The sequence below is a fragment of the Ambystoma mexicanum genome, chromosome 7p, assembly GCF_040938575.1.
Source record: "Ambystoma mexicanum isolate Mex_15411 chromosome 7p, UKY_AmexF1_1, whole genome shotgun sequence".
Taxonomy (NCBI): Eukaryota; Metazoa; Chordata; class Amphibia; order Caudata; family Ambystomatidae; genus Ambystoma; species Ambystoma mexicanum.
This window is the reverse complement of record NC_090939.1, coordinates 877,599,762-877,625,061: the sequence shown is the minus strand read 5'-3', so window position 1 is coordinate 877,625,061 and position 25,300 is coordinate 877,599,762. Positions and strand designations below refer to the sequence as shown.

Genomic DNA, 25,300 nt, shown 5'->3' with positions numbered 1-25,300 from the left:
ACACTGCTGTGATGTCTTGCATTATGCTGGCCGCATAACTGATACTCATCACTGCTGACACATATGCCCAGTGGAGCACCCACCAGCGTCATCATGTATACACTGGCATGGGGCAGCAAGGGACACCCACTGGGCTGCTGACTGTGCCACTTTGCGGAGGAGAGTGAAAAGGGTGTGCCAGGAGTGCTGGGTGATCAGCAAGGCGCGGCCTTGGTAGACCACGCTGAGGATCAAGGGATGCCGCAGCAGGCTCAGCAAAATGGCCTTTTTGATGAAACTGTTCCCATTCAACCTACAACCTAAACAATACAAGGGGCCATGGTGGACCGAATGAGTCGAGGACTTTGATGACTTCATCAGGGCTGCAGGGGAAGAGAAGTCGTCAGTCCTGAAAGACATTTTCATGAACCTTGCTGATAAGGAGATAAATGAAATCATTAAGACGATCCCGGCAGGGGAGAGGACCACGTATGACGATCTTGTGGTTGTACTGAACAAAAAACTGGTGATACAACCCAATAGGGATTATGAGAGATAAGTATTCAATCAATGTCAACGATCCATGCAGGAGACTCTGGAGTAATTCATCACTCGACTTCGACAGAAACTGTTTCACTGCCAGTTTTCAGATTTCTCAGATGAGGCAGTCCGGCTTCACGTTATAGAGGGCACTAAGGAAGCAGATTCTGAAGAAGCTCCTAACCATTGCCAAGGTCATAGAGTTGGTGAGGGTCCATTAAAGAGTTGAAATCCAGGCATCCGCAAAGGAGATGCTCAAGAAGAGGAATGACAAGGAGGAGTTGGTGGTAGCGTTAACGGCAACTAGGACCTGAAGAGAGGGCCTGCTCACAACCCAAGAGGTACACAGAGGGACGGATACATGCAGGCACGGATGGTCTCCACCCTCAGAGACTATGTTACCGATGTGGCCAGACATTTCCGCATTCGAGAATGTGCCCAGATGTCAGCCAACGGTGCTCGAAGTGTGGCAGAGAAGGCCATTTTCACACAGTTTGTCAAGAAGGGAGACCATTCCTGCTTGGACGACAACCGCAAGTGAGGCCCATGGGCTGGCACCCACTGGCCAAACCAAACCCACAACAGCAGTGGAGACCGGCACCATTCTACCCACAGCTGCGGAGAAGAATGATTAGGGCCATGGACCAAAGTCAAGATTATGGAGAGCCCCCAAGGGAAGATCAGCTGCTGCAGGGAGGGTACTGCCAGGAACAGTAGGAATGCCCTGGAGACATATACAACGAATACAACGAATACTCGCAGGAACCATACCCTGAGTATAATGACGAGTTTGTTAATCTGATGCATGGTGAGCAGGAAGAAACTGACGCCCCAAAGCTGATGGTCCAGGAGAGAAGGCTATGCACTGCTTCCTGATAGACACTGGTGCCATCATTAACATCATGGGAGAGCAGGAGTTTCTACAAACAGGGGACAGGAGGGATCTAACCCAGTCCAAGGTGCGCTTTTTCCCATGAGGAGCCAACACACTGCTGCTATCACTTGGACAGTTTCAGAGGACACTCTCATACAATGGCAAGACGACCGACACCACCATCCACGTGCTCAGGAGCCCCATAAGTGGGAAGTGTTTGCTCAGCTACCGGTTGGCAAAGGCGCTTGGATGGATAGACATTCACTTTCAGGACAATGAAGTGGTCCGGTGTAGTGCAGATCCAGTGGGGAACCAGAACCTCACTGACATGACTGGGTCACCGATGGGGAAAGAAATAATCAAACAAGCATTCCCAGAGCTGTTTCAAGGGGTGGGAAAGCTGAGGGACCCAGTAGATCGGCTGCACATCAACGAGAACATCAGGCCTGTTCCGCAGCACCCCAGGAGGGTAGGCTTCCACCTGCAGGAGGCAGTGTTATGGGAACTGCAACAGTTGATGGACAATGACATAATTGAGAGGGCAACTAGTTCCACACCATGGATCTCACCCCAGGTCATAGTGCCAAAGGCAGGAAATAAAATAAGACTATGCAATGACTAACGTGGGTTGGAGCTGACGACGCAGGGTGCTTTTCTTTTTTTAATTATTTCCTTTCTTACGTGTTCCCCGCTTTCCGAAATGGTATGCAGGGGACACCCCCGCAACTCCCGACGCCCATTACTGCACCCAGGAAGAGCGGGGGACACCCCCGCAAACCCTGCTCTGCTTGGGTGCAGTAAATGTTACCCTCATTTTGTGCGCTTCCAAAGTCGCAGAGACTGCGGGGGTGCATAAATGAGGGTGACATTTTTGTACAATACCATTTACTCTGATGACATTCTAATGTATGGGACATCCCAAGTAGAGCTGGACTCACACTGAACTATGAGAAATGCAATATCAGAAAGGACAAACTACATTTATACGGCCACATATTCTCTGGCCAGGGAATGCAACTGGATCTGGAGAAGGTACGCACCATCAGTGAACTCACGGCACCAGATGGCTGACATCAGGTCATTCTTAGGGATGGCAGTGTACTGCACCCTGTACCTCCCGAGATATGCCATCACCACTGAACCACTTCAGAGACTTACGGAAGGAAGAGCCATCCCACTGGTCGAAGGAATGTCAAAAGACGCTCAACACTGTCAAGAGGGAACAGGTAAGTGCAACAGACCTGGCTTCCTTCAACCTGGCCTGGCACACAGAGATTGTGGTTGACGCCAGCCCCGTGGGACTGGGGGCCATTCTCGCCCAACGTGTACACCCCGAGGCACCAGCAAGCTTCGTGGTGGCCTATGCCAGCCGGGCCCTATCCCAAACAAGTGTATATTCGTAGGCAGAGAAAGAAAGTTTGGCCGCAGTCTGGGCATGCAAGTATTTCCACTGCTTTGTGTTAGGGAAGCGATTCACGCTTGTAATTGACCACCAAGCCCTGTTATCGCTGTTTGGCAACCCGAGGACAAAGGTGCCACCCAGAATAGAGAGGTGGGGCATCCACTTCCAGGAATACAACTATAACATCATCCACAGGCCTGGAGGGGACAACAACCCAGCCGACTACATCTTGGGGTACCCGAGTTCAAAGCAACATCCACTGAGAGACGGGGATGCAGAGTATCTCTGCTACGTCACAGAGCAGGCCATATCACCAGCACAGACGATGGAAGAAGTGGCACAGGCATCACATGAAGACCCGTTTATCAGCATGGCCGGGGAACTAAGAAACACTAACAAGTGGAAGAACTACAAGCAACAACTTCTGTGTTACAGGAGCACCAACAAGCAGGAGATGGAATGGATGGCAAAAATGTGTACTGAGCTAACCATGTCCGAACAGAGGATACTACTGAGAGGATGTTGCCTTTTTATACCATCCTCCCTGTGAAGGTGCCTGTTGTGGCTGCCACCTGAGGGACAACGGGGGGCATAGGTGACCAAGAAGATGCTCAGGAAAACTGAATGGTTCTTGTTCATGGATGTCATGGTGGAGGAGACGGTCAGGAAGTGCTTCCTGTGTCAATGTGTGGCCAAGAGCGATCCACCACTACCACTACCACTACAAGTGACAGAGATCCCCAAGAAGGTGTGGTACAAGATTGCAATGGATTTTTATGTACCGTTGGAAACTGGAGGCTACTTACTGGTGATCATGGACAGGTTTTTCAAGGTTTCCAGTAAAGATGACTGCATTCACATCATTCGCCCAGGTAGTGGGGTAATTGACAAGGTATTCAGTGAATGGGGCATTCCCCACACTGTGAAAACGGACAATGGGCCGCCATTCAACAGCCAAGAGTTCAACAAGTTCGCGAAACACCTAGGGTTTACACACAAGAAGACAAGTCGGTTCATGTTGCCCATTAAGAAGACAATGCAAAAGGCTGGGATTGAGGGCATGCCAGAACAACAGGCTGCAACACTACAGTAACACACCGCACACTGCAACTGGACTACCGCCCGGCGACCTAATGAGGGTCTACAATGCGAAGACCAGACTACCCCAGGCAGAAGGAATGAATTGGGCATGAGTAGGAGAGGTGGAGATCATGGAAGCAGACATACAAGAGAGAGATGCCAGAGGAAAGGAAATGCCCAAGGAGCGAACCGACTGGAAGAGAAGGGCAAAGATGAAGATCTTTGGCGAAGGAGATGAAGTTCTAGTGAAGCAAAGGATACAAAGGAAAACAGACTCGAAATACGAGAGCCCACCGTTGCAGGTGACAGAAGTGAAAGGGACAATGAATGGTTTTATGTAAGTATTGTACTTTACGGACAAACTCATTTCGTGTTTTTGCAGCGCACACTTATCTCTTTCTGTATTTTCACATACATTCTTTTAAATGGGCAACGTTGAAAGCTCTAGTCAGAGGCCATGGCTAAAGGTCATAGCTAGTGCCCATTAATAATTAATATGTTAGAATATACAGTTGGCACAGACAAAGGCCCTGGACACTGGCTTATATTGTGTTGAAGACCATGGCTAGTGGCTGGTTAGTGCATATAATATACAGTGGGCATGGCCGAAGGCCATAGTTAGTGGCTGGTTAGGGTTGTATGATACACAGTGGGCACAGCTGACGGCCATCACTTATTTTATTCTATTATTTTAAAATATACAGTGGACATGGCCAAAAGATGTACAAAGTGCTCACGGTCAAAGGCCATGGCTAGTGGCACATTCATATGTTAGAATATTTAGTTGGCACAGCCAAAGATTGTGGCCATTGACACATATTGTGCTAAAGTCCATGGCTAGTGCCTGATCAGTGTATATGATATACAGTGGGCACGGTTGAAAGCTATATCCACTGGTAAAGGCCAAAATCTATCGTTGGTAGCCTGTTAGTGTTTTAAAATATTCACTGCACTTGGGTGAAGGTTGTGACCATTGTTCATAAACGAAGGCCATGACTAGCACCCATTTGTGTGTTCAAAAAGATTTGGCCATGAACACTGACCAATGGCTGAAGGCCATGCTTAAGCCAGTTACTGTTGTAATGTAATTAGTTATGTCACCAGTGATTTGATCTGTGATGTCATCATTGTGGTCATAGGCTGCACAACAGGGGGTGCAAAGTTACGGTGGCTTAAGTTCATGCCGTACTACAACGAGGAAGAGTGAGGTGTAGTTAGTGGGGTACTGCAACGAGGAAGTGGGAGGTACGATCAAGTAGAATCCTTCCTGCCTGACGTCAGGCATGATTCTAGATCTCCACAGTTGAGTCACATGAAAAGTGTGTCCAATCACAACAAAGGATATAGTAAACAAACATCGGATTCCTCTGAAGTTTCATTGAGCTGTGTTTGTTCCACTAATCAAGCAAATATAAGCTTAACTAGTTAACACCTCCAAAAAACGTTTATCTCCCTAATACCTCGCTCCTACACATTTTAAGTTAATTAGGCAGCACTTGTAAATTGTAATCTTGTAATATATTTTTATATAAAGTAATTACTTCATAAATTAACTTAAGATACTTCTTTTCCCCTAATTAGCAACCACAGTGATTGCCACATCTCATTTGAAGTAATTACACTTTTATTTTTCCATTTGTGCTGATTCTCGATCTAGGAAAAAGGATTAAAAAAAAATAAACAAAACTACAGCCTCCGCAAAACCAAAACCTTTGTTTGCACCTAGCTCCATCAGGTGAGTGCTGTGTGTGTTTTGCTGTGCCCTTTGCTGCCCAAATTTTGTTTATAAAGTACAGGCTTTGTGCCCCCAGGCCCTCGTTTCTGCCGCTTTTTGCCCACATTTAGGTTTAGAGCCCCCAGGCCCCCATTTCCACTGCTTTTTTGCCTCTTGTTTGAATAAGACAGTTTAGAGCCCCCAGGCACCCGTTTCCTACACTTTTGCCCACATTTAGGTTTAGAGCCCCAGGCCCCACGTTTCCTCCTCTTTGCCTCATTTTGGTTTAGAGCCCCCAGGCCCCCTTTTCCTCTGTTTTTTTGCCCACATTTATGTTTAGATCCCCCAGGCCCCTGTTTTCGGCGTTTTTAAGAAAAGGTTTAGAGTGCCCAGGCCCCTGTTTCTGCCACTTTTTGCTGAATTTCGTTAAAAAAGTAAAGGTTTGAGCCCCCAGGCCCCCGCTCCCCTCCCGGTTGCACTTCCCTTCCTGATTCCCACCCGCCCACCGCCCCTGATTGGCTGCAGCTGGCCGTGTATTCCGAGTCTAGTGACTCGTAACATCCTCGCCTATTTTGTTTGCACCTAGTTCCATCAAGTGCTGCGTGTGTTTTGCTGTGCCCTTTGCTGCCCACATTTTGTTAACAAAGTACAGGCTTTGTGCCCCCAAGCCCTCGTTTCCTCTGCTTTTTGCCCACATTATCCCCTCAGCGTTCTCCTCTCCCTAAACCTTCCTGCTCCAACCAGCTCCCGCCTCCCATCCCTCCCACCGCCCCTATTGGCTACCTGTGTCTGTGGCTTCGGGTCTAGCAACCGGCGGTAGCCACCCTGCTTCCTATAACATCTAGAAGCAGGTGAGTGCTGCCACGTCCAAAGCCTCTGATTGGCAGACTCATCTGGTTATACCTGACCCCCCTAAGGCAGACCTCTGCCTGGCAGTCCCTGCGGCTAAGGGCCCAAGGCAGAGGGCGGCTCCAACAGATGCAGCTCCAGAAAGTGTCAGCAGGTGTTCTCAGGGGAAGCCGGGGAAGCCAGCGACCTGCTGTCAACTAGCAGCAACCAAAAAAGCAAGTGTGGCATGGGCGGCAAGTAGAGCAATTACTCTACTCCGGAAAACCCGGCTACTCAACATTATCTTACCTCTGAACTGTGAATGTTAGCAATGCTGCACTTAGTTAAAATTGTAAATGTTAGCATGTGCCACACTGATGGAATTGTGAATGGTAGCATGTCCCTCACTTAGATGGAATCGTGAATGGTAGCATGTCCCACACTTAGATAGAATTGTGAATGATAGCATGTCCCAAACTTAGATGGAATTGTGAATGATAGCATAGGCCACACTTGGTTGGAATTGTGAACATTGGCCATAGACACATCTAAATGGGATTGTGGATGGTGGCAAGTGCCACACCTGGATTGAGCTGTGGATGTCAGCACATGCCATGCCTGGATAGAAATGTGAATGTTAGCATGTGCCACACTTAGATGAAATCTCAGACACTACGTGTTGCACCTAGATGGAGATATGAATGTCAGTATGTGCCACACATAGATAGAAATGTGAATGTTAGCTATGCCAATTAACCAATCCACTAACAATTTCACCCCTCTGCATACACCCCTCAAACTCTAACCAAACACAACCACAAGCCTATAAACACAACAATCCACATCAACTTCACTACACTGCAACAACAAAACAAACCACACATAGACTCACACAACAGTACACGATGGCAGCCGACCGGAAAACATCCTAAGTCCAGCCAATGGAGTTACTGGGTTGAGACTGCCAACAGCGCATCACTGCTCTCTTGGACTTTTGCAGCTCATTCCCACTAATCCACCCTACCGCCCCCCTTCCCTTGCTTTTCAGAGCCGCCAGAGCACCAGGGGACCACTACGGTGGTGATAGTATGCGGTACAAATATCCTTTAACATTAATATTAACATTAACAAATCATCCTTTCTTAACCTGCCCACATGTGCCCCGGCCTCAAAACTGCCCTACTTACACTCCTTATTACATTTTACGGCACTTTCCAATATCAATTAGAGAACTTGATCCTCGAATTGCATTATGACAGATTTCAGAAATGAAAAACCATTGCAGCAGAAATTCATCATGGGAGATATAAGTAGCTTTTTGGATGTTTGTGGGGCTTTGGGAGCTAAGCATGTGCACAGCCACCTATTCCCTGAGACCTCTTCATCATCATTAAGTTTAGTTCAAATATAAAAATCATAATACTTTACAAAGTACAGAATACAAAACAATATCGAAAGAGTACCAGCATATGAATACAATATTTACCCATCTGATTAAATCATGGTGAACCTTAAACATAGACAACTGTAGTGAAATAGACTTTATTTTCCCATTGTCACCTCACTACTATATTGGTGTGAAAGATAAGCTTTCACCAGTGGTTTTTAAACCTGTGAGCCTTGAGAATATGGCCTTTGACAGCACATACTTAGAACTACTGGAGATTTAAGTCTGTCTCTGAAAACAAATGGGCCAGACCAATATCTTTCAAAGTGCTTTTCACACAGCACAACCAGGGAATATTCTGGAAATTCCTTAAAATCAAATTGCTTAAAACAGCATTCTCATTGCTCCATATCTAGATCCATAAACGTGCTGGCGCAAAATGAAATTTAAGGAGAATCGGGGTAAGATTATTCTTATAATATAACAATTCCTCTGCAGTTGCAGAGGAAACCCCCAAAATAGCTTTGAGAAACTTTCTCTCCGTAAATGAAATCTAATCAAGGGCACTAATAGCTCCCACTCTGGCACCATATAGTGTAAGACCCACACTTTTAGCTTAGTAGCCTTTTAAGGCTGGAATAACAGCCTTACCATCATATGTTAAAAAGAAACGCAAAATGCAACATGGTCTATCTGAGGTTGCCATGACCTTGAATCCCAAATCCTCACAAAAAGGTAATCAAAGTGTTTAACCCTTGTGAAAGCTACCATATCCACATAAAATGTAGGCACCCTTTTTTGTTGTTCTATGATAAATCTGCACATGGGATTATTTTGGTGCGTAAATGATCATGCCCTTAGACGTCATAAAGCCAGCACATGCATTCAGTAACTTTTGAAGGGGGTACTGGTGCTACCCAGCATCATCTGCATACGTTAGTCTTGAATTTACCTGATTTTGCGCCATTGGAAAATCTACAGATTCCTTCTTTAAAAATGAATCTAACTCGCACAGGTAGATATTAAAAGTAAAGGGGCTATAGCACACCCCTGACAAACACTTTGATTGATTACAAACTTAGGGGTAAGTTCACCATCAATACCACACATAACAAAAGCTGCTGTACATGAGTAAAGTTGACTCAAAATACTCAAGAGCTCAAGGTCAATGCCTGATTAAAGTAAATGATTCGACAATAAAGCTCTATCCGCTTTATCAAATGCCATGGAAAAGTCCATGAACACAAGATAGAGTGGCCATTTATTATTCCCACAACACTTGGCAATAAATAGAGAGACATTAAGACATTGGGCCTCATTACGAAGTGGGCGGTAAGGGACTACCGACACCGGTAAGGGCATCGGTGCTGGTAATCCCTTACCGCCCTACTACGAGTTCCCTTTGCGGGTCCTCCCTTAACGCCTGGTTCCACCAGGCGTTAAGGGAGGACCCGCAAAGGGACTTTGGAGCTAATAACGGTACCGCAATTTGTGGTACCGTTTTTAGCGCCTTCCCCATTCCCATTGAGCCCTATTGGGGCTCAAATGGGAATGGAGAAGGGCCCTGGTGAATGGGGAATTACGGCCCCCGCCAACCTTGGAATGGGGCGGTAATAGCTCCATCCACCAGGGCGGAGTCGGTAAGGATTTGGAGGCAGCCATGGCGCTAATAGCGCCATGGTTACCTCCAACCTCGTAATCACCTATTGTGCCCATTCCTGAATGAAAACCCAATTGGCAGTCTGATAAAATATTATATTGCAGCCCCTAATCTTATAATTTAAAATAAATGACATTGTCCAAAATTTTTAAGGCAGTTTCACTGAAAGACATGGGTCTATAACAGGCAGGGTTATCACGTTCACCCTTCTTAGAAAGCGGAATGATGGTACTAAGATGCCAGGTATCAGGTAACTTACGTGAGATTAAAATAGCTCTAATTATTTTCCAAAGTAATGGATCTCACACTTCTGTGTTTCATTTATAGAGGTCCCGGGGAAGGCCATCAGGATCGGGGGTCGTGGCAAAAGCAAGGTCATGAATAGATTTAATGACCACTGGAAGCGCAAAATCACCTGCTAATTTCCAGCGACAATTCCAGGTCATAACCTTGACCCCAACACTGTTATCCACTGAACAGAAAAGGTTACTAAAATGTTATAAAAGAAAATATGTTTTGTAATATTTCCATTAGTTACCTCTTCACTAGAATACACATTGGAACCACTCACAATCAGATGCCAAAACATCTAGGAATCTTTTCCCCTACTGCGTTAACAGCTCATTCCATCGGGCACTCTCATGAGTACGTTTGGCCTTGTACAGCACAGCATTGTAGTTTAAATGGGCTTCTTCTAAAGCTTTCCTATCTACCTGTTTGTTTCTGTAGGCAACAATTAAATCCCTTTTTCCAAGTATACATTCTTTCGAGTACCATATTTGGTGGACTTGCTGACCATTTCTATGCTTATCATTTTTTAATAACAGAATTTAATACAGCAAAGGCATCCACAATACATTCCTCATCAACAACATCGGAAAGACAAACCATCATTTTACTCTCGCTGTCCTTAAAAACCTTCCTCGATAATAATATTTCATTCTCTTGTTAGTAGTGGTTCAAATCAGTGGTCCTATTATCAAACGTCTTAAGCATGTATGCGCCTATGTTCATGTTTAATAACAGTGGATGGTGTTCACTTTCAATTATATCAATGATCACTAAATTGATCACCTTCCACCAATAACACATGCAAGTAATGAAGAAGTCTATGGGTGCATCATTTGTTCTTTTAATTTACTCTTGGCAGGTCTATTGGATTCTGCTCTGCCATTGATGCAACACAGATTAAAAACATTTAAACGATATAACGAATGCTTTCCTTGATTATTTATAAAGTCTGGACAACTCTCATGAATTGGAATATCCCAAGCCACACATTCATTAATATCAAAGTAAGCTCTGCACTAGCCCAGTCCAATCTGGGCAGTCATAGCACCAGCAATACAAATACATAGATCCGATAAGCATCTAGAACCAAAGAATGTGAATCCACAACATTACAACTATTATATATATTAAAATAAACCCGGATACATCTGTAGAGGAGCAAGTGGATGCATTCTCCCTACTCACCGCCACCTGACCCCAGCCTATTGGAATGACAGACGAAGAGCCACAATTAGGAACATGTGTATGAACCCCTGCAAAATTCCTATACCGTGCAGAGTATATGAAAGACAAAATGGACTTAGACAACCGTTCAGAACACTCCCTCATATTGAAACAGTGGAAGAATGCTACCCAGAAGGATGTCCCTTGCTGAGTTGCCGGAATGCAGTCATGGATAAAATGGTGCGCAACATAGATGTACGTTAAACAAAATCTAATGACAGCAAAATAATGTCCTAAATAAGATCTATGAACCTATGCTGAAACGATGTGAATGACAATGTAACTGAAGCACTAAGAGAAACATGTACTCCATGATGCAGTGCTTACGAATACAAAGAAGAATGAAGTGACTCACTGGTCAATAACTGTAAATACACTGAAACGTAAGGTAGAAAGAATACATAGAAGCTTTCTTACGAGAAGTATATATTCAACGTTTAGGACAACCATTAGAAGAAGATGGACGACGGCTCATGTCAACCAACCCAACTACCTCAAAATATGAGCCCAGGATCTTCAAGTGAAAAGATAATGAAGACGCTGTTTTACTTACGAAATAGAGGAGTACATTGGCTTCCAACCAACGATACTATTTCGAGAAATGAAAGAAAAGTACAAAGGGAGTCTAACGAGCACACCATGTGCAACGGCATATTTCCCAAAGATTAGGTGGAACAAGAACATTCATGGATGCCAGAAATTGGAAAATTAAAAGGACATTAAGTTAATATGGGATCGAGTGAGCAAGTCTCTAAAGGCAAAGAGGAGCAACTGCACTCAGCTTAATTGAATCAAATGGTGTTAAATGCACTGTGGAAATTGACAAATGAATGGTCTTGTAACACTTGACGAAGAGCTCACAAACAAGGGCTATTCATTAAGTCTGAAGCTAAGATAAGTGTGTACCTACACTCTATTGAATGTCCTCAGATAGTGAATTCTGGCAGGGCAGCCTTCAAACAGAAGACAATGGCATGTGGCCTGCCTATGAGAGAGGGTAGATTAATTGGTGAAAACAAGGGTAGAGCTGACGTATCTCAAAGCACCCCGGGTTTGTTTCTATGTACGTGCTGCTAGCGAGTCGAATGTCCAAGGTTGGATTTGGGTTGTGAACCAAATAGAAAAGCCTGCCATGCATTTTTACATGCAATGTTGCAAAGTATTATTCTGCTTCTACATTCTATGCTATGACGAGTGCATTACACCATGTGTACAGAAGTAGCTCAGGGTGTGTCTAACAGACAAGAGACCACCAATGAGGGACTAACATGGGTATTTTCTATATATAGACATGGTCCCCTAATCTAATCCCACCCTTCGATAGGTTTTGCAGTTTGCCACATAGGATGACTCATAGATGAAGCATCTAGCATTATATGAACTGAGTATAAACAAAAAGACATTGGCCCTCATTACGAGGATGGAGGTAATCATGCCGCATTTAGCGGCATGGTTGCCTCCTTACCGCATACCGGGCTCGGGTTCCTCAAATGAGGACGTACCGGGCCATGCCAACCTTGGCGGACCCGGTAATTCCTCGTCCGAGGAACCCGGTCACGGTCCATCCCCATTCCCATTTGAGCCCCGATAGGGCTCAATGGGAATGGGGAAGGAGCTAACAACGGGCCCGTTCATAACAGGCCCGTTGTTAGCTCCCAGGTCTCCTCGCGGGACCCGGTAAGGACTCCTGGTTTTACCAGGCGCCCATTGCGGGTCCCGCAGGGAGACCTTATAATAGGGCGGTATGGGTTTAATTATTTAATCCGCCACCCTCGTAATGAGGGCCATTGTGATCTTGCATGAATCGATTTGACGAGTGTTTATTCACCCTGCTTTACTTCTTTGAGATGAGGCAGTATTTTACCATATACTTTGAGTCTGTCCGATTATTTGGTCTGAGAAATGTTATTGGTAATTCCATCTAGCACACTGATGCTTCAAGGTGCTTGAGCACATTTGGTGGCAGAGGATGGTTCAGGTCTAATTGACCTAGAGATCAGACCTAGAACCCAGACCTAGATTCCCAGACACTCAATGGCTCCCACCATAAACCAGGTGAGCGGAGAGTTTCCTGCTGTGAGTGGTGCGGAAAAGTATCACGTGATCAACATATGGTTGACAGGTTCCCCTTTGAAGAAATTCCTATTCAGTCCCTGAAGGTTCTCCCACAGACAAAAGGCAAACTATTCAATTGTGGGAGAGTCAATGCCGGGGGACTCGATCTGAGTGCCAGATGCAAGTAGACCATCGCAGCTGGTAAAAACATATGGAAGAGGGATTGTTATTGTGTTATGTTGTAAACAAGAGACATAAAGAGTAACTGGAATTTTGGGTTTTATAAAAGGAAGAGAGATGAGGATACCTCGAAGTCACACGCTCAAGAGAGATGGAAAGGGTACAAACTATAGTTCCTTATCAGACCATTAAGGATTCCTAAAGGCAGAGCCTATTAGAAGAGCATGTGCCAAGCTCCCAGAGGGGGTAATAAAAAGACAGGAAAATACATCCACTAAGGCAGTGGGGGAAGATGTACGTAAAGGGGAATTTTGAAAGTGCACATATGTAAAGGGTATAATTTGATTGTATGAAAGATAACGTGTTTCAAAATATACAACAAAAACAAGGAAAGAATAGCGCAAATAAATAAACAAAACATGATTTTTTCCTTATACCTTTTTGACAAAGGATCAACGTCGATCAAAACGCTAGAATTAAATGAAACCAAAATAGGAGTAAAAAAGACAGTTTGGAGCTATTAAAAAACAAAGAATGATATAGAAATAATTAATGGAAAGTGTAAACGAGGGAGTTAGAAAAATAGTGTCAAATAAATCTTGTTTAAAAAAAATAATAAGCGAGGGAAGGGAAAATATCCTGATCTCCTGGAATATGAGTGGCAATTAATGGTGCCTACTGAAATATATTGAAACAATACATTTAATTAATTTCAAAGTAACCAAAACATCTGAGTACGTATTGACAGTCTGAATTGGTTTGTCGTAATGAAAGAAACACCTCTCTCACACATCTATGCAGGACACTGCCAAGATATCCAGCTAAAATTATGAAGTACCAATCCGAATGACTTAAGGGCACGACCAATAAGACATTTATGCCCTGGCCTCCAGAAGGCTTGTTGTCAAATACGACGAATGGCTTAAGGGCACAACCAATAAGACATGGATGCCCTGGCCTCCAGAAGGCTCGTTGCCAAATACCATATTATAAAACCTGATGATATATTTATATACCATGCATAAGGGAAAAAAGCTATAGAAAAGATTTGCAGTACTAGAGGGTTGGAAATGTATCAGAATGAGAAAGAAGACCCATGTTTATATTCATATTTACAGTATATAGGGAGTTGATGCTTAGTCAGCAAAAAGGGGAAGATGTAACGCCTTCGGCTCCTCTTTTCCCTCCTGGAAAACAAGACATAGAAGAGAAAGAGAAGGGATTTTACCCTCTAAAGGAATTGAAAGCAGCATAGGGGTGTGTTAATCCACAATGCGAAATCTCCGCCTATAATAGTGAAGAGATAGAGGAAGAGAGTAAAAGTAGAGAATGTGAGTATACACAGATATGCGATGATAGTAAACAGCGTGATGAGAAAAAGGATAAACAGAACAAACAGATAGATATAGAAGAAGAGGAAGAGAAACAAAAAAAAGAATAACAGATATAGCTAAGGGGAAGACAATAGTACAGAACGAATGGATGGGGGAATAAATATTGCTTAAACTAGATAACAAAGGTATTGGCTGAGTTTGAGACAGAGAGGAAAGGGAGAGAGCAAGATAAGAAAGCAAAAGAGAAGGAAGAATAGAGTCTATATAAACAAGAAAGAGACAAGGAATGTAAGCGATGGAAAGATAGAAGAAAACAAGATGCAAAAAGGGAGAAGGAGAGGCTAGAAGAAGAGAAATGAGAAGAAATAGAAGCCCAAAGATTGAAAGCACGTAGGTTACAAAGAAGGTGAGAGGAAGAGGAATTAAGGGAAATAAGGAGGAGGGAGGAAGAAATGAACAGAAGTAGGGGATTTAAAGATGAGGAGATTGAATATTTATGCCGTAGAAGCGTGGTACCCATAGAAATGCATGAGCGAACCGAAGAAGAGAGAGTGTCACAGCTGTCTTGTGGAGGGTGGTGAGAACCATTAGATTTGCCAATATGGAGAGAAGAAGATACAGAGACCACAGGAACAACATAGGGGAAACTATATTGTCAAGACGTGGAGAATCTGGAGTACCCTCCCTTGACCCCTTCTCACCTTCTTCTCCTGACCAGCAGTGCCGATTACCGGAAGATGACTTACAGCAACTCCTTCTTTGCTCCTTAGACTTCTTGGTCTTCCTTTTCTTCTTGGTGTGATTGTAAGGTCTGCCTCTCCCGGAGGCCACCTTGGCAGGATCAAGAGCCCAAGCCAAAAGAGACCCCCGGGGAGCCAAACCTCAAACACAAGGAAAAAAGCTTGTAGCACCAAAGAAAACTTGCTGTTGTCGTAGTCCTGGAAGTACGTTGAAGAAGCTAGCAATAAAGACCACTCCTTGGTGAAATAAGTCAGAAACTCAACAGTAGCGGCATGGAATCTTCCCCAGGTAATGTATATATGCACAGCCAAAGTCCGACGGTCCAGGAAGAGGAATGGCAAGTATCGAAGGTCTGGAGAAAACAAGTAGGAAAGAGGACTCGGAAAGTAGTTTACGCGGAAGGAAGGAAGAGGTAAGTAAGAACCGCCAGGGTGGCTTTAGTGTGTACAGAGGTACAGCGAAGTTCAAGAAAAACAGATTGACAGACAAAGACAAATAAGTAAACAAGCGGCCGGGGCTGGAAATAACTAGCAGACATCGGAGAGAGAGAGGCCGATACCAAGTCAAGAAGTAAGGGTAAGAACAGTGGAAAATAGAACCGAGAGAGGAACAAGAGAGGGATACAGAAGTCCACAAAACTCGGAGGAAGCAATCCAAAGGCTGAGAACCGCGGAGTGCAGCAGAGGGATAGCCGGAAGAAGACGGATACAACGCACTGCTTGTACCGTGTAGGATGCTGTTATAGTGACTTTGGGCAGCCATCTTGGATGAGGGCTAGTCCGTTACTGTCACTTCTGGAACCATTGCGCTTACTATGTGCCGTTCGGTGCATGATCTTCCATCGCAGCCACACTCGCCACGGCTGGTGCATGACATATATAGAGAAATGAGGGATAAGGAAGGGTATAGAACTGAAGAGGGTGAACAAGGACCATCCTTTAAGGTGACTGGAGGAAGCTTGGATGACGTCAGACTAAACAATCATAAAACTATATCCTTGAGTGGGTTAAATCTTGAGTACGCGGAAGACGACAATAGTCACACAAGTTGGGGCATAATGATGTCAAACATGGAAAGGAAACAAAATAAGAAGACACAAGAAGAGGGTGCATATGGATTTTCAAGCAGCATAGATAAAGGGGTAAAATAGTTAGATCTAGAGGACCGTATAAGAAAAACACTGGAACCAAACCATATACTGAACAACCACAAGTACAATCGGATAGTAGAGGGGAATGCGTCCCCACCTTATGTAAGCAGACTAAGAGCATTGCCAGGGAAAAAACAAGCATGCATTGATAATGCTGCCTAGAAGAAAAGGAGTGTGCGTAGGTATGACAAAGGATCAGGGTCTTGACAGTTCCCACTATTAGAGAAAGCATGGGGTCGACCACAATATATACCATGGCCCCAGATGGATAAGGATAATTTAAAATGCACACTGCTGAGTTTGACTTACAGTAATGGAAAATGGATGAAGGAATTAGAGAAAAGGACGTCAGGATTGACGTTAGCTATAGGCGATATAAATCAGATATCCTAGGGGAGAGATCTGACATTTGGAAAAGAGCAGGGTATCCAAAAGTAACTGCAAAACACAGTGAATGATGGGGTGCAATACAGATACATTGAATATTGGGGCGATAATGTCTAGGAAGATGAGGGAGGATGAAGACCCCCTTGCTTTTATTCAGGTTCGATGGAGTGCAGAGATACATGAATCATGGGATAAAACGGCAGCGTTATTTTACCACATATTATGTCAAGGCCATTGCAGAGGCAGTTAAAGAAACAGGTGGGAATGGAAGCAAAACCATGGCCAGCGATACAATTTGCAATCGTGCATTATTGCAGAATGCTAAAAGAGAAGGACAAGAATAAAACTGAGGTTAGAAAGCAAGAAGATGCGAAGTTGGTGCAGAAAAAATCATCAAAGTTCGCCATAGAGGGAGCGGTGTTGACAAATAATGAGGGAAGCACGGCGCAAGTGATGCAGTTCCCATAGCAAAATAATATAGCCAATGCCCAATATCAGAATGGGTATAATGATATGCCAAGAGGCAGAGGGAATGGGCGTTGAGGAGGAGGACAAGAAGGATCAAAACCCTCAAGGAAGGGGAGGATTTAATGGCAGACAGACCTTGACATGTTGGAATTGTGGAAAAATAGGACATATGGCTAGAGTATGCAGAAGCAGAGGAGGCATGCAACAACAGAATTGGAAATCTCCATGAGGGGTGACAGGATATGCTCCACAATATAATAGAGACTCACAGGGATATTGTGCTCAAGATCACATGCAAAATCAGTCATATGGGCAACAACCACAACAGTTTCAGCAAATGCCAATTGCCACAACTGCAGCAATTCCAACAAGCACCAATGCAGGCACAGTGATTATACGGGCAGCAACAGCAAGCACCTATGCACAAACAACAGGCACCCACACAACAGATACAATATATCCCAATGCAACAGACAGGTGCATTACAATCGCAAATAGAGACGGGAGCTGAAAAGGGACACAGGAGCTACACAAGCAGTCAAACCAAAACTCAGGAGTGTGACTGTGATGGGAGTGAATCCTTTCACAGGAACAGGGATGAATTTATACCCACAATAGGATAGACCACAGGATGATCTGATGTGTTCAGTACTATCCGTAGCACCAGCTCCCCAAGAGGAATCCAGGGTCAAGGTGACAATAGGAGGCAAGACATTTTCATTTCTTGTAGACACTGGAGTGACTTGTTCATGTGTCTGTGAAGGAAAATATCCAATGTCAGGCATTGCTATGAATGCTCATGGATTTACTGCAGCGATGAGTTTAGTTCCATTTACAGACGAATTACCCATTTCTATAGAGGAACATGACATGTCCATGCCATTGCTATACTGTAAATAGACGTAAAGGTGTCACAACACCAAGGCAAATGAGATCACACCTTCTACTCAACGTTGGTGATGACGTGTTACACATATTCAGCTTTTTGACAGTGGGACAGTTAGCAAAATATGCCCTAACAGCGCATTTCATGCTACAATTGAACCCTGACTATGAGATAGTCAACGTCTGCACCTGAGTACAGACGGAAGATGAAACACTCGATGCCTAACACACAAGGCTCTGACGCCTAGCTTTGGCTTATGAATTCGATGACATCAAAAAGGATATTAGGTGCCAGATTATCAATGGTATGAGCTCAGAAAAGCTACGTAGAATAGTGCTAAATGAGAAACGAATAACCCTGGCGAGAATACTAGAATACAGACGTGAGATAGAGCTATCACACGCAAGAGCAGCGCAAATGGCCATAACCCTACAAAAATTGCAACTGGCTCCAACAACAATAACAGTAGCATAAGCCACAAACCGCCAAGCACCTATGGATGAGAACAGTGACACGCACACCACATCGAGGTGGCAACCAAGAATCCCAGGACGGACTGAATGCGGATGGTGTGGAGGAGCGTGACATGGTAAAAGGAACTGCCCAGCACAAGGGACCACGTGTGGAGCATGCGGCAGAAGAGACCATTACGCTCGTATGTGTAGATCATCATGCCCACCAACACACGCAGCCACAACCGTTGAAACCTCTTCCCAAGAAAATGAAGCAAGCGGACACATGCTTGGTGGTGAATGGTAACGATTCTTCAACAGATGATTCCGGACACGAGCATGAAGAGGCCACAATGGCAGTTGAAGTGGGACGGATAAGGAGAAAACAAGGGGGAAACATATCTGTCTCGTCAAGATACAAGGCACGGAAACGATGATGATGATCGAAACTGGAGAGTCGGTGAACGTGATGCTGGCTGAAACATTCCGATAGCTACACCCCCAGCCTGAACTCAAATGAACAGAGACCCTGCTATTCACATATGGCAGCAAAACGCCACTGCCGGTGGTGGGACTTTTCCGGACTACAATAGGCAGAGGAGAGAAGGAAATCCAATCCAAAATGTATGTATCGATGCAGGAACTGAGTGCCTGCTCAGTTAGGAGTCAGCAGAGGAATTGCCAACCTGCTCGCAAAACACCCTGGCATTCTCCAAGGCATGAAAAGGAAAGCTGATTAAACTACATATTGCCCCTACAGTTCAGGCCCGAGTGGTACGGTACAGGAGAACCCTGTTCCAAATGCTAGAAAAAAGCCGACATCATCGAACCAGTGTCCGGCCGAACACCATCAGTGTCCCTGATGGTTGTCACAAATACACCCAAGCAACCGGAAAAAGTGAAAATCTGCATAGACATGCGCCCACCCAACGCGGCCATAAAAAGGGAACCGCACATCACCCCAACTCTAGATAAATAATAAAAGACCTCACAGAATCTTGAATTTTCTGAAAACTGGATCTCAATGCTGGCTACCAAAAGCTCAAACTACACTGTGATTCACGTTACATCACGACTTTCTCAACTCATTTGGGCCTGAGACGATATAAGAGGCTATGTTTCGGTATATCGTCCGCTGCAGGGGTGTTCCAAAAAGCCATACAAGAACGAATCCAAGGAATTCCTGGAGTATTGATGTCAGTGATGACATCCTCATCCACGTCAGAGACACAGAGGAACACATGCACAGACTAGAAATGGTACTCGACAGGTGGAGACAGTCGGAATTACAATCCACCATGACAAAAGGCGAATTCGTAAAGGAGGAAATAACGTTTTTTGGATATGTTTTCAAAAGCAATGGTGCATCTGCCGACCCCCTCAAGGTAGCAGACATAAATGGGGCTTCTACACCCACCACACACACAGAAGTGCACAGTTTTCTGGGCATGGCCACATACTGTGGCATGTTCATCCCTAACCATGTCAGAACCTCTGAGAGAACTGACCAAAACAAACACCAAATGGGACTGGAGCCCCGAAAGCCAGGAAGCATTCGAATTAATCAAAACATTGTTGGCATCCGACACAACCATGGCATACCATGACGCAACCCTACCAACCGAACTATACGTGGATACAAGTCCTGTCAGACTGGGAGTGATTTTGGTCCAACAATCACGTACAGGCGAGACAATACCAATTTCGTATGCCTCCAGAGTGCTCATGCCCATCGAACAGCAGTACTCGGATATAAAAACGGAGGCCATTGCATTTCTATGGGGTTGTAAACATTTTCACATATACCTATATGGGCGGAAGTTCAAAGCATACACTGACCATAGCCTTTAATACCCATATTCACAGAATCATCATCACACCAACAAGCCAGAATTGGGAAATGGTTGCTACACCTCCAACAGTATGAGTTTCAACTAGCATACCAAGCAGGAACTGACAATCCAGCGGATTTCTTATCCAGACAGCCAAGAGCCATGACACTTTGCGAGGTAGATGAGTCAACAGAGACTGAAGAACACATTTGCCAGATCGTCAACAGAATGAAGCCCAAGGCAGTCAGCATCGCCGACATTCGGGAGGCCACACAAGCTGACCTGAGTTGTGACATTGTAAAGAACACGAAAATAACAGGTGATTGGAAGTAATTCCTCGATCACATGCACAATCGCACGCCAGTGGCCAAGGATTTCCTCGCAGGAATATTCCCAATATGATAAGAACTGTCAGTCGCCAGCAAAGGTCTAATCCTGAGGTGCACAGGCATAGTAATCTCCAAAAGTCTACAAGACAGGACTGTCAAACTGGCCCACAAAGGACACCAAGGCAAGGACAGAACCAAAGCCAGAATATGGCACTGCGTATTGTTTCCCCAAATCGGTGCCAAAGTGGAAGAAACTATTGCCGGGAGGATAGCTCAGCAGCAATGTGCTCGCCTTGGGAACAAGAAGACACTAAGCAATGCAGGTTCGATCCCCAGGTCCGTGCTTAGAAACCTCCGAGTATTAAGCGTGTTATAAATACGCAACTAGGAGACATATTCCTGTAACAGCGCCTCGATGCCCCCGGACTGTGTGAGCGCTTTTAAAAATGCAAATAAATAAATAAATTGCATCATGCCACCCATGCCAAGTAATGGGAGCACCACCGCCAGAACCAATCCAGTCAGCAGAATGAGTGCCATCACGGTGGGAAGCCATCAGCATTGACTTTTGCACGATACAAGAAGGCCCTTACTTACTGGTGGCAATCAACGACTTTCCGCGGTACCCGGAGGTAGAAATAGTCTCATCAACAGCAGCAGACACAGTGATCCCGACATTAGAGAAAATGTTTGCCACACATGGACTGCCAAAGTATGTCAAAAGAGACAATGGGCCACCGTTTCAAGGGGGAGAGCTAGGAAATACATGGACGACCTGCACATCCATTACCACCATATCACACTGAGGTGGCCGCAAGCGAATGGTGATGTAGAAGTTTTCATGAGAACGCTGACCAAAGTTCTACGCATATCCAGGGCCCAGAGCAGCCCGGGGCGAATCGACAGGTACCATTTGCTATGAAATTACAGTGTGACCCCTCATAGTTCCACAAACATACGCCCGGCTGACCTCATCCATACCACACCACCCTAGCAGGAAGACAGACAACCTCGACAGAGAAGGCACACAGGCCAAGCGAGTGGCAGCAAACACATGAGCCATAGACAAAATGCAAGAGAATCCAAGCACAAGGTGGGCAACCAAGTGCTGCTACTAAAACCCCACCAAGTCAAATCTAGAGACTCGTTATGACCTCACACCATGGAGGATAATAAAGAGAGAAGGGACGATGGTAACAGTGAGCCGAGGGCAGGGAACTATTGCAAGAAATGCCTCATGGTACAAAAAGGTGCCAAAGAATATGTGGACTGAAGGAGAAAGACGGCAACAAGAGGAAGGCAACCACACACTGGACGCCATGTGACAAGGGCCAGAGGAGGGTGGTGTACAAGGCAGTGGCCTAAGTCAACTGTCCGAGAGTGATGAAGCATCTGCTTGTTTTGAAGGTCAGCTGAAAGGCGGAGGAGAAACAGAGACAATGCCTCGGCAATGGTCCATGGGGTACAACCAGAGGGCAACCTCGTGGGCCACAGGGAAGCTGAGAGACTGGGCCTCATTACGAGTTTGGCTGTAAGAAATCATCATTACCGGCATGCCGGTGCTACCATGCCCTTGTAGCATTGCTGCCGGAATCTAGGGTAGATTCCGAGTCAGCGTGCACGCGCATTCCGTCATGCAGGTAACGGCAGCAATGGCATGTCGGTATGGGCCTGAAACCCCCCGATAGCGACATCACCAAATGTGCAGATACCGCCACAGTCATAGCTGATACCGCTAAGACCAGCACCGTTGACACAGCTACTGCAAATACCGGAACCGGAAGTAACGTCATTGACCCGGAACAGGATTGACGCCATCTTGAAAAACACAATCCATTGCAATCCTCTGCATACAGGACCGGGATCTGAGAAGTACCCTGCCAGCTAGAAAATGTCGAAGTCCACCCGAAAAGGTACACCTCACCTGCGCAAGCCCCGGTTTAGCGATGACGAACTAAACATGCTTGCTGACAGCCTTGTCGAGCATGCCAATGTTGTTTTTTGCTCAGACCTGCGGCATGCAGCACAAATCAGGAAGAAGAACATCTGGGAGGAGGTGGCCCAAAAGGTCTCTGCAGTGGGGACGACCCCATGCAGTGTGAAAGACTGCCACAAAAGATGGGACGATCTATGGCTGCGTGTGCGTAATATCTTGTCCGCCAACTGCAGCGAAAGCCAGGCAACAGGTGGTGGATCCTCCTCACCCATCAAGTTGGCAAGGTGGGAGGAGACCTGTAGTTCCGTGATCGACATGGAGGCTATAGAGGGAGTCGGGCATGCAGAGACAGGAGTCCCATCATCGACCGATAATGATGAGTGACCCTTTGCTCAATACAAAAGCCACCACACACACCTGATGTCCCAAGTACAATGGTGTATCCCAGATGGCAAATAGATGAGAGCAAATGCATGGCCCATCACCCCCACCTGAGGTCAGCCCTAACACAAATGCCACATCTCTGCCACAAAAACACACAACAAACCCCAATGCCACAAACCACATGAGCCCACAATTGTACACACAAACAACATATGCATGCACACACACACACATCACCGTCGAGATGCCAGCCTCAACATGTCCCATTTCAATGCATGGTGCACACACTCCACTACACACTGGAGACAGAACCAAACAGCACATGGCACACAGCCCCTGAACCATGGCTACAGCACGCAAGCCACGACACACCTGTGGGCCACATAAACAGACACAATGGACATCATGGCTGCACCAGAAGGATGCCAAAACACAAAACCCCCCCACAATTCCTGCAAGTACCATGGCCGCCCCTCCAATTTGCACACAACAATGTACATGACTGAAATTGAACCAACATCAATGTATGCACGATGTAAGTTCACCCATAACTGATGCCCTGCCTCTCCATCCCCCACAGACACAGATTCAGACAGCAATGCAGACCATGCCACATCTCAGAAAAAAACACATGCTTGCATGGGCAGAAGGCACGATGACGCCACCAGGCCTTCAACGTCTAGGGCCGGGCCAAGCAAAACCAGCACTGCAAAACCACAGACCAGTGGCCACCAGGGCACACAGGCCGGAGACCAGGATGAGCAGCCAGCTGCGACAGATAGTCAGGAGCCCCAGGCCAGAGAAATCGGTGCCATCAAGGCACACATGCAAAAAGACACACCGACCAAAAAGGTCAGACCAATGGAAACACTGGCCCCCCAGCAGACACCTCATGTTGACGAGGATGCATGTACAGCGGCCAGTTTTGTTGCGGGGCCGCACTCAATGGCGACAAGTGACATGGGTGAGGTGGCAGCATCCACAAAGCACAGCACGGAGGAGTACCAGGGGCTGGATGACACAGACACAGCAGGACCTTGCATGTCGGAGGATGTGCAGCATACACCAAGCATGCAGGACACCCCACAGTACTCTCTTGGACAGGGATCTGATGGACACAGTGCTGGGGAGGAGATATCCGAACAAGTGCTCAGCCCTGTGAGGAGTAACACACCACCTCCCGTGAAACCATCAGGTGGGACATCCATACGGGACCTTGAGGGACGGCTGAGCAGCATGGAGGGGCAGCAGCAGACCATGCACGACATGGTAAAGCAATGCTTGGCCGAAGGGGATGCAACATGCCGGACAAATCAGGAAAACACCCAGGCAATTACCTGTGCCGTATACCGTGTGGCCAGGCGGGTGCGTGAGGGCATGGCAGCCATGATGCAGGCTGTGAACCAGTTGGCTACCAACATGGCCCAACAACGTCCTGGCCCGGCTGAACCACAAGACCCGCCATCGACCAGCTCAACTCTGGCGAGCTCGACACAGACGAGCCCTGTGCGCAGGTCCCTGCGCAGTATGCGCTGGACAGAGGTACAACCCCCTCCATCTAAAAGGGGGCATCAATAGTCTGGAACACCTGGACATGTGAGGAGGGAATCCAGTGGAACTCGCATTGGGTGGAGGGGGCGTGGGTGTGTGGGGGTTTTGTGGCATGTGGTGTGGGGGGAGGGTGTGGGTGTGTGGGGGTCTTGGGGCACAGGATGTGGGGGTGGGGGGAATGGGTGTGTGATGATTTTGACGCATGGGGCTGGGGAGCGTGGGTGTGTGGAGGTATTGGGGAATGGGGTAGTATGTACTGTATCGAGGGTGGAAGGCAACGTTGAATCAAGTAAATAGTTTCTTTTCATCAATACACCTGTTCTAAAAATAAAAAAACACATGACCGGACATTGCTTCTTGAGTGTGTGTCAATTCATTGTTCAACAATGCCCAGTGCCCAGTGTCCCCCAATCCCAGTGCCCAGTGTCCCACGTTCCCAGCGCCTTCTGTAACCCAGTACATCAAAAATATTGTGCAATTAACGATTGGCGCACAGCATGTCCCTCACGCACATCGTGACGTGGCTGATGTGCAGCATCTTCGTCATCATCCTCCTCCTCATCCGGTGATATTTGGGCCATGTCAGGGGGCAGGAGTACGTTGCGCTGGATGCACATGTTGTGCAGCATGGCACAT

General features: G+C 46.0%; 1 protein-coding gene across 2 annotated transcripts in view; it reads right to left on the bottom strand.

Annotated features, from left to right (window-relative positions):
* MAP3K15 (mitogen-activated protein kinase kinase kinase 15) overlaps window positions 1-25,300 on the bottom strand; it is a 1,358,420-nt gene that overhangs the window by 710,037 nt on the left and 623,083 nt on the right. The window lies entirely within an intron of this gene.